This window comes from Carcharhinus amblyrhynchos, chromosome 15, assembly GCF_965287045.1.
Source record: "Carcharhinus amblyrhynchos chromosome 15, sCarAmb.v2.hapA, whole genome shotgun sequence".
Taxonomy (NCBI): domain Eukaryota; kingdom Metazoa; phylum Chordata; class Chondrichthyes; order Carcharhiniformes; family Carcharhinidae; genus Carcharhinus; species Carcharhinus amblyrhynchos.
The window spans coordinates 1,736,279-1,749,812 of record NC_137338.1 but is presented as its reverse complement, the minus strand read 5'-3'; the positions used below and the strand labels follow the sequence as shown (position 1 = coordinate 1,749,812).

The following is a 13,534-nucleotide window of genomic DNA, read 5'->3' as shown; positions in this document are numbered from 1 at the left end:
AACCAGTCTCTGGCATAATATGCTCTCCGTCAGCAAAAATTTATTCGGAATCGTAGTAAGATTGATAGCAGCGGTGGCAAAATAAAGATTGAACAGTGGGATAGTGGCTCATGGCAATGCTAGCTTATGAAAATGAAATGAAGCTGCTTGTATTCTGATAGTCAGCTGCTGCCATTATTAAATCCAAGCCCAGCTATCGCCCAAAGTCAGATTCAATTTTCTTATAATGTTCTTGAAATTTTAACTGCAGGCATCGAAGGTGGTTCAGAAGTAATACTCCCTGGTTGTGGGTTCAAGCCCCATTCCACAGATTGAGCACAAAATTTCAGTTGACTCTTCAACTTTTACAGATGCACCATAGAAAGCATTCTTTCTGGTTGTATCACAGCTTGGTATGGCTCCTGCTCTGCCCATGGCCTCAAGGAACTACAAAGAGTTGTGACTGAGGCCAATCCATCACGCAAACCAGCCTCCCATCCACTGACTCTGTCTACACTTCCCACTGCCTCAGCAAAGCAGCCAGTGTAATCAAGGAACCCATACAACCCGGACATTCTCTCTTCCACCTCCTTCTGTCAGGAAAAAGATATAAAAGTCAGAGGTCGCATACCAACCAACTCAAGAACAGCTTCTTCCCAGCTGCTGTCAGACTTTTGAATGGACCTTCCTCGCATTAAATTGATCTTTCTCTGCACACTGGCTATGACTGTAACACTACATTCTGCACTCTCTCCTTTCCTTCTCTATGATGATAATGTTTTGTTTGCAGAGTGCGCAAGAAACAATACTTTTCAATGTATACCAATACAGGTGACAATAAGAAATTAAATCAAAAAATTCAAATCAGTGTACCAGTATGGATGTTCTGAGGTCCCTGGTTCTGAGACAGAGCTGCTGTCTTAGTGAGATCATGCTGCATGCAAAATTAGCTGCTGCTTTCACTTCCTGACGACAACAACTACACTCAAAGTACTTCATTCGTTATATAGTGCGTTGGAACATCATAGGTCATGAACAGCGCTACAGGAATGAAAGTCTCGCTTTATGACACACTGCCTTTCAGAATAAGGGCATAAAGAATTTCTCAGCCATTCTGTATTATCAATGCAGTTTAACTCTCATGCAATCAAACCGTATTAAAGTTTTCTCTGCTTAAGATCAAAGCTGCCAGTACAAACTGCATGTTATTTTGAAAGGATATAGAAACATTTTAGCTCCATTTTCCAATTGCAAACAAGTATAAAAAGTGTTCAGGCTTCATGGCTGCATAGCCACTGAGATTCCTTAAAAGAAAGTTGCGTCAAAAATACTTAATATTGGAGACATACCCAGATCAAAAAGCAATCATTTTTAACCTAGCAAAATATCTCAGGCAATGGCTCAACCTTCCATTGCAGACACAATGGGCCAAATGGCCTCCTTCTGCACTGCAACAATTCTATGATTCTGTGAATTGGAGCCCCCAAAACCACAATGCACACTACTTGAACAGACAAGGCAGCAGAAGCACAGAAATACCATCACCTTTAAGTATCAACTTTGCAAGCTTAAACATTTACCTCCTCCACCATCAGAAAGCATGGCAGGAGTATGTATCAGCTAGAGGGTGCTCTGCAGCAGATCAATTCCAGACCTTTGACAGCATCTTCTAAACCAGCAACACCAACCACTTAACGTACCAAGGGCAACAGACAGATAGGAACACAATCACCTGCGAGTTTCCCTCCAAGTCACAAATAATCCTGTCCCAAAATAAATTTCACACCAAGTTAAAGTCCAACAGGCTTACTTGGATCACAAGCTTTCGAAGTGCTGCTCCTTCATCAGGTGAGCTCCGAAAGCTCACGATTGCAAATAAACCTGTGGGACTTTAACCTGTTGTTGTGAGACTTCTTACTGTGCCCACCCCAGTCCAACACCAGCACCCTCCACATTAAAATAAATCAACATTCTTCATCATATCAAAATCCAGGAACCCCACTCCTCAACAGCACTAGCACTGTGGGTGTACCTATACCAAATGAACAGTGGTTCAAGATGGCTCACCACCACCTTCTCAAGGACAATTTGGGATGGGCAAGATATTGCCAGGTGAGGCCCTTATACACACAATAAATAAAGACAGCAATGAACCATTCTCAGTGTTTAAAAAAAAGTTTATTTATTAGTCACAAGTAAGGCTTACATTGACACTGCAATGAAGGTACTGTAAAATTCACCTAGTCGCCATACTCCAGCGCTTGATCAGGTCAATGTATCTAACTGATGCATCTTTCAGTCTGTGGGAGGAAACCGGAGTACCCGGAGGAAACCCACGCAGACATGGAACATGCAGACTCCACACAGACAGTGATCCATGCTGGGAATCGAACTTAGATCCCTGGCGCTGAGAGGCAGCTGTGCTAACCACTGTGCCACAGTGTCGTTGGTGTTGCTTCGGTGTTGCCAAAACCCAAGGTGATCTCCAGTGGAGTTGAAACTTACTCTTCCACCTGAATGTTGCAAATGCCAGATGTCTAACAACAATTTGGGAGCCATGGTATAAAAAAGAAATACATAAACATGGACAATTTATATTTACGTTGTGGTGTTAATGTGCAAAATGGGCTTAGGCACCATTCAGGAGCATTGTAAAACACAACTGGACACCAACCGACATTCAAACAAATGGTTCAATATTAATCGAAAGAGTAGGCTTCAGGGAGCGTCTGAAAATTTAAAGAGAGAAGTCCAGAGTTTCAGGCTTATCAACTGTAGGTGTGGCCACTAATGATGGAGTAATCAAAATTAGGGATGCTTAAGAGACCATTTGCAAATGAGCACAGTTACATTGGAGGGTTGTGGGTCTAGGGCAGATTAAAGAGAGCGAGGAGCAGCTGTGGATGGATTTGAACTTTAAAGTCAAGACAGAGCAGCACAGTGGTTAGCACTGCTGCCTCACAATGCCAGGGACCTGGTTCAATTCTCAGCTCAGGTCGCTGTGTGGAGTCAGTATATTCTCCCTGTGTCTGTGTGGATTTCCTCCCACAATCCAAAGATGTGTGGGTTAGGTAGATTGGCTATACTAAATTGTCCCTTAGTGTAAGGATAAATAAATAAGGTTACGAGGATAGGGCCTCGGTGAGATTGTGATCAGTACAGATTCAATGGGCCGAGCGGCCTCCTTTTATAATGTAGGGATTTTATGATTCTGTGACAAAAGCAGCCAATGGAAGTCTAAAACAAAAAATAATTGATGGAAACAGCACCAACATCCAATTCTGATGTAGGGTCATCAACCTGAAGCCATAACATCAACCTGAAACCTGATCTGGGGGATTTTGCTACGGATTTGCAGCAGATAGAAAAGATTGAGTATGTGGATATTAAGGAGGAGGATGTGTTAGAACTTTTGAATTCTATGAAGATAGATAAGTCGCCAGGACCAGATGGGATGTACCCCAGGATACTGTGGGAGGCGAGGGAAGTGATTGCAGAGCCCCTGGCGATGATCTTTGCGTCGTCAATAGAGACAGGAGAGGTTCCGGAAGATTGGAGGATTGCGGATGTAGTTCCTATTTTCAAGAAAGGGAACAGGAACAGCCCGGGAAATTACCGACCGGTGAGTCTGACCTCAGTGGTTGGTAAGCTGATGGAGAGGCTTCTGAGGGACAAGATTTACAAGCATTTGGAGAGGTTTGACATGATCAGGAATAGTCAGCATGGATTTGTCAAGGGCAGGTCGTGCCTTACGAGCCTAGTTGAGTTCTTCGATAATGTGACTGAACACATTGACGAAGGAAGTGCCGTGGACGTGGTGTACATGGACTTCAGCAAGGCGTTTGATAAGGTCCCCCATGCAAGACTTCTTGAGAAGGTGAGAGGGCATGGGATCCAAGGGCCTTTGGCCTTGTGGATCCAGAACTGGCTTGCCTGCAGAAGGCAGAGAGTGGTTGTGGATGGGACTTTTTCTGAATGGAGGTCAGTCACCAGTGGAGTGCCCCAGGGATCTGTTCTAGGACCCTTGCTGTTTGTCATTTTCATAAATGACCTGGACGAGGAAGTGGAGGGATGGGTAAGTAAGTTCGCTGACGACACAAAGGTCGGTGGTGTTGTGGATGGTCTGGAGGGATGTCAAAAGTTGCAGCAGGGCATAAATAGGATGCAGGACTGGGCAGAGAAGTGGCAGATGGACTTCAACGCGGATAAATGTGTAGTCGTCCATTTTGGCAGAACCAATGGGATGAACGAGTACACTATCAAGGGCAAGAGTCTTAGTAGTGTTGAAGAGCAGAAGGATCTTGGGGTCCGGGTCCACAGGACTCTTAAATCGGCCTCGCAGGTGGAGGAGGTGGTCAAGAAGGCGTATGGTGTACTGGCCTTCATTAATCGAGGGATTGAGTTTAGGAGTCGGGAGGTAATGCTGCAACTTTACAAGACCCTTGTCAGGCCTCATTTGGAGTACTGTGCGCAGTTCTGGTCGCCTCACTATAGGAAAGACGTAGAAGCTATTGAAAGGGTACAGAGGAGATTTACAAGGATGTTGCCTGGACTGGGAGGCATGCCTTATGAAGTTAGGTTGAGGGAGCTGGGACTCTTTTCCCTGGAGAGACGAAGGTTGAGAGGCGACCTGATAGAAGTTTATAAAATGTTGAGAGGAATAGATAGAGTGGATTCTCAGAGGCTATTTCCCCGGGTTGAAATGGTCGCTACGAGAGGACACAGGTTTAAGGTGCGGGGAGGAAAGTACAGAAGTGATGTTAGGGGTAAGTTTTTCACTCAGAGGGTGGTGGGTGAATGGAATCGGCTGCCGTCATTGGTGGTGGAGGCGAACTCGCTGGGGTCTTTTGAAAGACTTCTGGATGAGTATATGGGGTTTAATGGGGTTGGGGGTTATAGATAGGTCTATAGATTGGTAGGTGTTGATGTGTTCGGCGCAACTCGTGGGCCGAAGGGCCTGTTTGTGCTGTAGTGTTCTATGTTCTATAACCTGTTTCTCCCACAAATACTGCTTTACCATCTCAGTGTTTCAAGTGTTTTCTGCTTCAAACTCAAGATTGGGAGGCAGTGCAGGTCAGTGAGAACAGGGAACAATGGGAAAAGAGCAGTTGGCATATTAACAAGGTGGGTGGTAGAGTTTTGGATGACTTCAGGATTATGGAGGACATGATTCGGAGACCAGAAACAGGTATCTTGAAATAGTCAAGTCTAGAGTTAACAAAGAAAGAAGATTTGAACAGCACGGAGCTGAGCCAAGGGCAGAGTCAAGCAATGCTGTGGAGGATGAAATGAGAGGTCTCCATCAGAGAGAGAGAGAGAATGTATGGTGAGAAACTCATTCCAGGGTCAAATGTGGCCAAGTTGTAACAATTTGTTCAGTTTCAGCATGTTAGAAAAACAAAAATCACAGAATCCACAGAATAATTAAACTGAATTCTGAAGTTAAAACCCAGAATACTATTAAGAAACACTGGAGAAAAAGAAACGAAGGATTAGTCATCTGGCCCTTCAGGACCTGCTCCGCCATTCATTATCATCCAACTGAGTTACCTGTTCCTGCTTTCCCCCCCAATCACTGGTTCAAATATGGCTGAGAAAAACAGGATGTGAATTTTCTTCTGTGTTGAGTACAGCACATAATCAGAGGCTGCTACACTGTTGAAAAATAAGGGGTCACCCATTTAAGATAGAAATGAGGAGGTTTCTTTCTGAGGGTCGTGAGTGTCTGGAACTCTCTTGCTCAAAGCATTGGTGAGGCCGCAGCTGGAGTACTGTGTGCAGTTTTGGGCGCCGCACCTGCACAAGGATATTTTGGCCCTGGAGGGAGTGCAGAGGAGGTTTACTAGGCTGATACCGGAGTTGAGGGGGGTGAGCTATGAGGAGAGGCTGAATAAACTAGGCTTGTACTCGTTAGAGTTTAGAAGAATGAGGGGAGATCTCATTGAGACGTATAAGATGATGAATGGGATGGATAGGATAGAGGTGGAGAGACTCTTCCCGCTCAAAAAAGACAGTAGGACTAGGGGGCACAGCCTCAAGATAAAGGGGAGGCGGTTTAGAACGGAGTTGAGGAGGAACTTCTTCACTCAAAGGGTGGTGAATCTCTGGAATTCTCTGCCCGTTGAAGTGGTGGAGGCTGCCTCGCTAAATATTTTTAAGAAGCGGGTTGATGGGTTTTTGATAAGAGAGGGGATTAAGGGTTATGGGGAGAGGGCGGGAAAGTGGAACTGAGCCACAACAGATCAGCCATGATCTTATTGAATGGCGGGGCAGGCTCGAAGGGCTAGATGGCCTACTCCTGCTCCTATTTCTTATGTTCTTATGTTCTTATGTTCAAACGGCAGAAGAAGTGGAATCTTTGCATATTTCTGAGACAGGGGAAGATAGATTCTTGATTAATAAGGGGGTCAAAGATTATTGGTAGCCATGAGGAGGAGATGCTGGCATTGGACTGGGGTGGGCACAGTGAGAAGTCTCACAACACCAGATTAAAGTCCAACAGGTTTATTTGGAATCAGGAGCTTTCGGAGCCCTGCTCCATCATCAGGTGAGTGGAGGTTAGTTCACAAACACAATATGTACAGGCAGAGACTCAATTGTGAGATAATTACAGGTTGGAATGTAAAGAATGGTTCCAATGTTATTGGTCGGCAACGACGTGGGGTTGAACTTACAAGCAGATCAGCCATGGTCTTATTGAAAGACAGAGCAGGCTTTAGAGGACAAATGGTCTACTTCTGCTCTAATTCGCAAGTTCGTATGTACAAATTTTGAAGACACATCAAGCTCAATTACAGATAAAATATTTTGCAGTAGTGGTGTGGCTTGAAGCTGGAAAAAAATCTTTACAGTACTCTAGCAATAATGAAAAGCCAGAGTACTGTCAAATTGAAAAGAACCAGTTTCAAGGACAAAGACATTACTGATCAATCAAGAGTCCTTACTTAAATGACAGATTTTTTTTTTAAATGCTGTTTAAATTCAAATAAAAATTGACTCTATAGCACTGTCCTTGGAGCCCATGAACAAAGCACATTAGAGTAAAATGGCATGGAATTTAAAAGGTTGTATGAGTGACATAAATGCAGTGGGTTGCGGTAATGTATGGAGGAGACTTACAAACAGCAGTGCTGTTAATGTGCTGTTTAAGTAATTGGTACCAATACATTATGCCAGAAAATGGAAATCACATTTAACAACTGGATTTATGTAACTGTTGAATGTTGTAAATATTGCAGCTTCTTTACAGAATGAAGTATTACAGAAGATGGTAGCCGGCAGTAATTTGACTGCATTTGATCAAGTGTGGCATCAAGGAGCTCTAGCAAACCTGGAATCAATGGGTATCAGAGGTAAACTCTCCCCTGTAGGAGTCACATCTGGTACACAGGAAGATGGTTGTGGAGGGTCAGTCATCTCAGCTCCAAGACATCACTGCAGGAGTCCCTCAGGGCAGTGTCCAAGGCCCAACCATCTTCATCTGCTCCATTAACAACCTTCCCTTCATCAGAAGGTCGGAAGTGGGGATGTTCGCCAATGATTGCACAATATTCAGCACCATTCACGACTCTTCAGATACTGAAGCAGTCCATGTTCAAATGCAACTAGATTTGGACAATATCCAGACTTGCGCTGACAAGTGGCAAGTAACATTCACGCCACACAAATGCCAGGTAATGACCATCACCAATAGAGACTCTAACCACCACCACTTGACGTTCAATGATGTAACCATCACTGAATCCCTCACTGTCAGCCTCAGCGTTACCATTGACCAGAAGCTCAATTGGACCCACCACATAAACACAGCAGCTACAAGCGCAGGTCAGAGGCTCGGAATTCTGTGGCGAATAACTCACCTCCTGCCTCCCCAAAGCCTACCTACCATCTACAAAGCACAAGTCAGGAGTATGATGGAATAGTCCCACTTGCCTGGATGGGCGAAGCTCCAAAAACATTCAAGAAGCTCAACACCATCCAGGACAAAGCTTGATTGGCACCACCTCTACAAACATCTACTCCCTCCCCCTTTATGTTCAGTAGCAGCAGTACATACCATCAACAAGATGCATTGCAGCAATTCGCCAAACATCTTTAGACAACACCTTCCAGCCTCTCAACCATTTCCATCTAGAAGGACAAGGGCAGCAGATAGGTGGGAACACCACTACCACCTGCAAGTTCCCCTCCAAGCCACTCACCGTCCTGACTTGGACATATATCACCATTCCTTCACAGTCGCTGGGTCAAAGTCCTGGAATTCCCACCCTAACAGCATTGTGGGTCAACCCACAACTCACGGACTGCAACCATTCAATGCGGCTCACCACCGCCTTCTCAAGGGCAACTAAGGATGGGCAATAAATACTGGTCAGCCAGCGATGCCCATGTCCCACGAATAAGTCACAAAAACGTAGAGTTAGGAGATATAGTGAAAAGCAGTATGTAGAAAAAAGACCTTTAAAAGTTGGGGAAGCAGAAAAGAGGGGGTTCATTGAAATGGGGGCAAGACAGGGATTGTGTGAGGGAGGTGGGTAAGTGGCAGTGAGGAGGAAGAAATTGTTTATTAGGGAAAGGCAGAAGAGGGAGCGAGGGATGACAGAGTGAGAGCAAAGGAAGGCAGGGGTTTTCGTAAGTAGCTCAGGAGTCTCCAAAGCAAACAAACTAGAATATCAGACAGACATGTGTTTTTGATTTCTCCAAAGAGATGCACCCGATTTAATTACATCTGGAGAGATTGTGCTCAGGATGGCAGAGACAAAGGTTAGGAACTGCAAAGAACTGGAAGGCAAATGGAATGTTGGTGTTTATTGTAAGGTGATGAGAAGGTAAGCTTTGCCACAGTTGTACATAAGAACATAAGAAATAGGAGCAGGAGTAGGCCATCCAGCCCCTCGAGCCTGCCCCGCCATTCAATAAGATCATGGCTGATCTGTCGCTGCTCAGTTCCACTTTCCCGCCCTCTCCCCATAACCCTTAATCCCCTCTCTTATCAAAAAGCCATCAACCCGCGTCTTAAAAATATTTAGCGAGGCAGCCTCCACCACTTCAACGGGCAGAGAATTCCAGAGATTCACCACCCTTTGAGTGAAGAAGTTCCTCCTCAACTCCGTTCTAAACCGCCCCCCTTTTATCTTGAGGCTGTGCCCCCTAGTCCTATTGTCTTTTTTGAGCGGGAAGAGTCTTTCCACCTCTATCCTATCCATCCCATTCATCATCTTATACGTCTCAATGAGATCTCCTCTCATTCTTCTAAACTCTAACGAGTACAAGCCCAGTTTATTCAGCCTCTCCTCATAGCTCAACCCCTTCAACTCCGGTATCAGCCTAGTAAACCTCCTCTGCACTCCCTCCAAGGCCAAAATATCTTTGCGCAGGTGCGGCGCCCAAAAATGCACACAGTACTCCAGTTGCGGCCTCACCAATGCCCTATACAGCTGCAGCAAGACCTCCCTACTTTTATATTCAATCCCCTTCGCTATGAAGGCCAGCATCCCATTCGCCTTCCTGACCACCTGCTGCACCTGCAAGCTGGCTTTTTGCGACTCATGCACAAGGACCCCGAGGTCCCTCTGCACCGTCGCCTGCTGCAGTTTTTCGCCTCGTAAGTAATAGTCCTTCCTACCATTTTTCCTACCAAAGTGGACCACCTCACACTTGCCAACATTAAATTCCATTTGCCATTTCCTGGCCCATTCGCCCAGCCTATCTAGATCCTTCTGCAGACTCTCCACACCCTCCGCACAATTTGCCGTTCCCCCAATCTTGGTGTCATCAGCAAATTTCGACACTCTACACTCGGTTCCCTCCTCCAGATCATCTATATAAATGGTAAAAAGCTGAGGCCCCAGCACCGACCCCTGGGGCACTCCACTAGTCACCATCCGCCAATCCGAATAGCACCCGTTGACCCCCACTCTCTGCCTCCTATTTGACAACCAATCCTCTATCCACGCTAACACCCTACGCCCAACTCCATGTCCCTCGACCTTCTGCAATAACCTCTTGTGAGGCACTTTGTCAAACGCTTTCTGAAAATCTAGAAAGACCACATCCACCGGCTCTCCTCTATCCACCGCCCTAGACACATCCTCATAGAACTCCAGTAAATTTGTCAGACACGACTTCCCTTTAATGAAACCGTGCTGCGTCTGCTCTATCAAGAAATTCCCTTCAAGATGCCTCGCAATTTCCTCCTTAATGACAGATTCTAACATTTTACCTACCACAGATGTTAAACTAACCGGCCTATAATTCCCCGCCTTTTGCCTGGCACCCTTCTTAAACAACGGCGTAACATTAGCCGTTTTCCAATCATCCGGCACTTCCCCGGAATCCAGCGACGTTTGGAAAATAACCACCAAGGCATCCACTATCACCTCCGCCATTTCTTTCAGAACCCTCGGATGCATTCCATGCGGTCCTGGGGACTTGTCCACAATCAGCCCCTCCAGTCTGTCGAGCACCGCCTTTCTAGTAACAGTAATGTCATTAAGACCCTCCAGTCCTACCACCTTTCTATCGCTAACACCCGGCAAATTATTCACGTCCTCCTCCGTGAAGACAGAAACAAAAAAGTTATTCAATACCTTAGCCATATCCCCATCCCCTACCACTAGGTCCTCTTTCTCATCCTCTAAAGGACCAACATTTACCCTAGCCAGCCTCTTCCTTTTTATATATTTATAAAAACTCTTGCTATCCTTTTTTATATTAAGCGCTAGCCCAGCTTCATAGTTTCTCCTACCCTTCCTTATCAACTTCTTTGTCAATCTTTGTTGACATTTAAACCTCTCCCAATCCTCTTCTCGCCCACTACTCTTAGCTACTCTAAATTCCTCCGCTTTTAGTTTAACACTTTCCTTCACCTCCTTTGTTATCCACGGCTTATTACCTCTCCTCCTACTATCCTTTTTGACCATCGGAATAAATTTCCGTTGAGCACCAAGAAAGATCTCCTTAAAGATCCTCCACTGCTCGTTAACAGACCCTCCCTCCAACGCGCTCTCCCAGTCCACATTCGCCAATTCTTCTCTCATCCTACCGTATTTCCCTCTATTCAAACAAAGGACGCGTGTCCGGGAACCCACTTTCTCCTCCTCCATCTGCACCAGAAACTCCACCATACAATGATCACTCTCCCCAAGAGGATCCTTCACCACAAGGTCCCTAATTCTACCCGCTTCATTACATAGCACCAGATCCAAGATAGCTCGCTCCCTCGTCGGCTCCAACACACACTGTTCGAGGAAACTATCCCGGCAGCATTCCAAGAACTCTTCCTCGAGCCCCCCACGTCCAACATGGGTCGACCAATCAATATGCAGATTGAAATCCCCCATAACTACGGCCGTCCCATTCCTGCACGCCGCACTTATTTGCGCATTAACAGCCCGCCCCATCTCCAGATCATTATTCGGGGGCCTATAGACGACACCCACCAGCGTCTTCCTCCCTTTGCTGTTCCTAATCTCCACCCACAACGATTCCACCCTCTGCTCCTTGGCTCCAATATCATCCCTTGCTACCACCGTGATGCTATCCTTAATCAGCAGAGCTACGCCCCCCCCTTTTCCCTCCTGTCTATCCTTCCTAAACACTTGATAGCCCTGTACATTCAGCTCCCAGTCCCTGTCACCCTGCAGCCACGTCTCTGTAATGGCCACCAGATCGTATCCATTTGTGTCGATCTGCGCCATCAGCTCATCCACTTTATTCCAAATGCTTCGTGCATTCAGATAAAGTGCTTTCATCCCAGCCTTCACCTGGACCCTATTTGCCGCAACGCCACCAACTATACTCACGCCCCCTACTCCCTCTATTATTGGGACATCCTCGGCCTCTTCCCTTACATGTACACTCTCCTTAACTTTAGACCTCGTAAGGTCACCTACCCTCACACCCTCCCCCCCCCTAATTAGTTTAAAGCCCTGTCTACAGTCCTCTTTACTTGATTCGCCAGCACTCTGGTCCCAGCACGGTTCAGACCAACCCCATCCCTCCCGAACAGGTCCCACCTACCCCAATACTGGTGCCAATGCCCCATAAATTCAAACCCATTCCTCCCACACCAATCCCTGAGCCACCCATTCACTTCCTTAATCCTGTCAACCCTACGCCCATCTGCACACGGTTCAGGCAGTAGCCCAGAGATAACCACCTTGTCGGTTCTACTTTTTAATTCCATTCCAAGCTTTTCATACTCCCTCCCCAGATCCTCAGTCTGCATTTTGCTTACGTCGCCGGCACCCACATGTACCACAACGACCAGATTCTCACCCTCCCACTCCAGATTCCTCTGCAGCCCAGCTGCGACATCCCGTACCCGCGCACCAGACAGACAACACACCCTTCTGTGCACTTTGTCATTGTGACAAAGGACAGTGTCAATACCCTTCACCCCACTATCCCCAATAATTACTACGTTCCTTTTCCTTTTCTCTTTGCCTATGTCCTGCTGCAGCACTGTACCGTGTGCAGCTTGCTCACCAACCTCACCTGCCTCGTTCTCGTCCAACTTGGAAGCAAGAACCTCAAACCTGTTATGCAGATTAAGAGGCTGAGGCCTCTGCTCCTCACCCCCCTTCCTCTTCCCAGTAGCCCCCTCTTGTCCCTGACCCTTAGAGTTAGCCAGTCTAGGGGGGGTGGATGTCACTTGCACCCCATTGACAATGGCACCCTCTCTCCCCTTGATGAGCCTCAGTGTCTGTAGCTCAGAGGCCAGCTCATTTACCCTGAGCTGGAGCTCCTCCAGCAACCTGCACTTACTGCAGACATGGTCACTGGGATGAACCCTAGGGTCCACCAGTTCCCACATCATACAGAAACCACACATCACATGCCCCTCCATTATTTACCGTAGTAGTTTTGAAAAAAATTTTTTTTTGTTTTTTTGTTTTTCAAACGAACTCACCTGGCCTTTTTTCTTTCCAGCCCTTTTTGATATTAAGCCCTAGTAGCTCACTCTGCTTCCCTCTCACTCCGCTGCCCGCTCAGACGCTGCCCGCTGTCTTCACCAGGCCTCCTTTTAAACCTGGCGCTGATTTAAATCTGATGAACCACAACTGCCTGCTAACCACTCCCTCAGAATTCTTAAAGCAGTAAATACAATAAATAAATGCTTTAAAACAGTTCTACAAAGAACAAAGTGCTTTAAACTTACTTTAAACTGGTTTTTAACAGGTAAAATCTTAGCTGTCTCTCTGCTCCTTCACTCGTCTGCTCCAGCAAACAATGGAAGGCTTCACAGCATTACTAACACCACAAGTAGAGTACTATGAACAGTATTGGGCTCTTTATTTCAGAAAGGATTAGAAACAGTGCAGATAAGGCTCACTTGGCTGGTTCATGGGATGAAGGGATTGCCTTACAAGGAAAGGATGGACAGATTGGACCTGTGTCCATTAGAATTTAGAAGAAAGAGAGGCAATCTTATTGAAATATCCAATCAAGAACCCTCGGGATCTTTTGTAAGGATGCTGAAAGGATGTTTCCCCTTGTGGGAGAGAATAGGACAAGCAGGCATTATTTAAAAATAAAGGGTGTCTCTAAGAAT

At 46.1% G+C, this 13,534-nt stretch overlaps 1 protein-coding gene across 2 annotated transcripts in view; it reads right to left on the bottom strand.

Annotated features, from left to right (window-relative positions):
- The window catches only part of gbe1b (glucan (1,4-alpha-), branching enzyme 1b), a 509,684-nt gene that overhangs the window by 468,999 nt on the left and 27,151 nt on the right, over window positions 1-13,534 (bottom strand). The gene's annotated exons all lie outside the window — the stretch shown is intronic.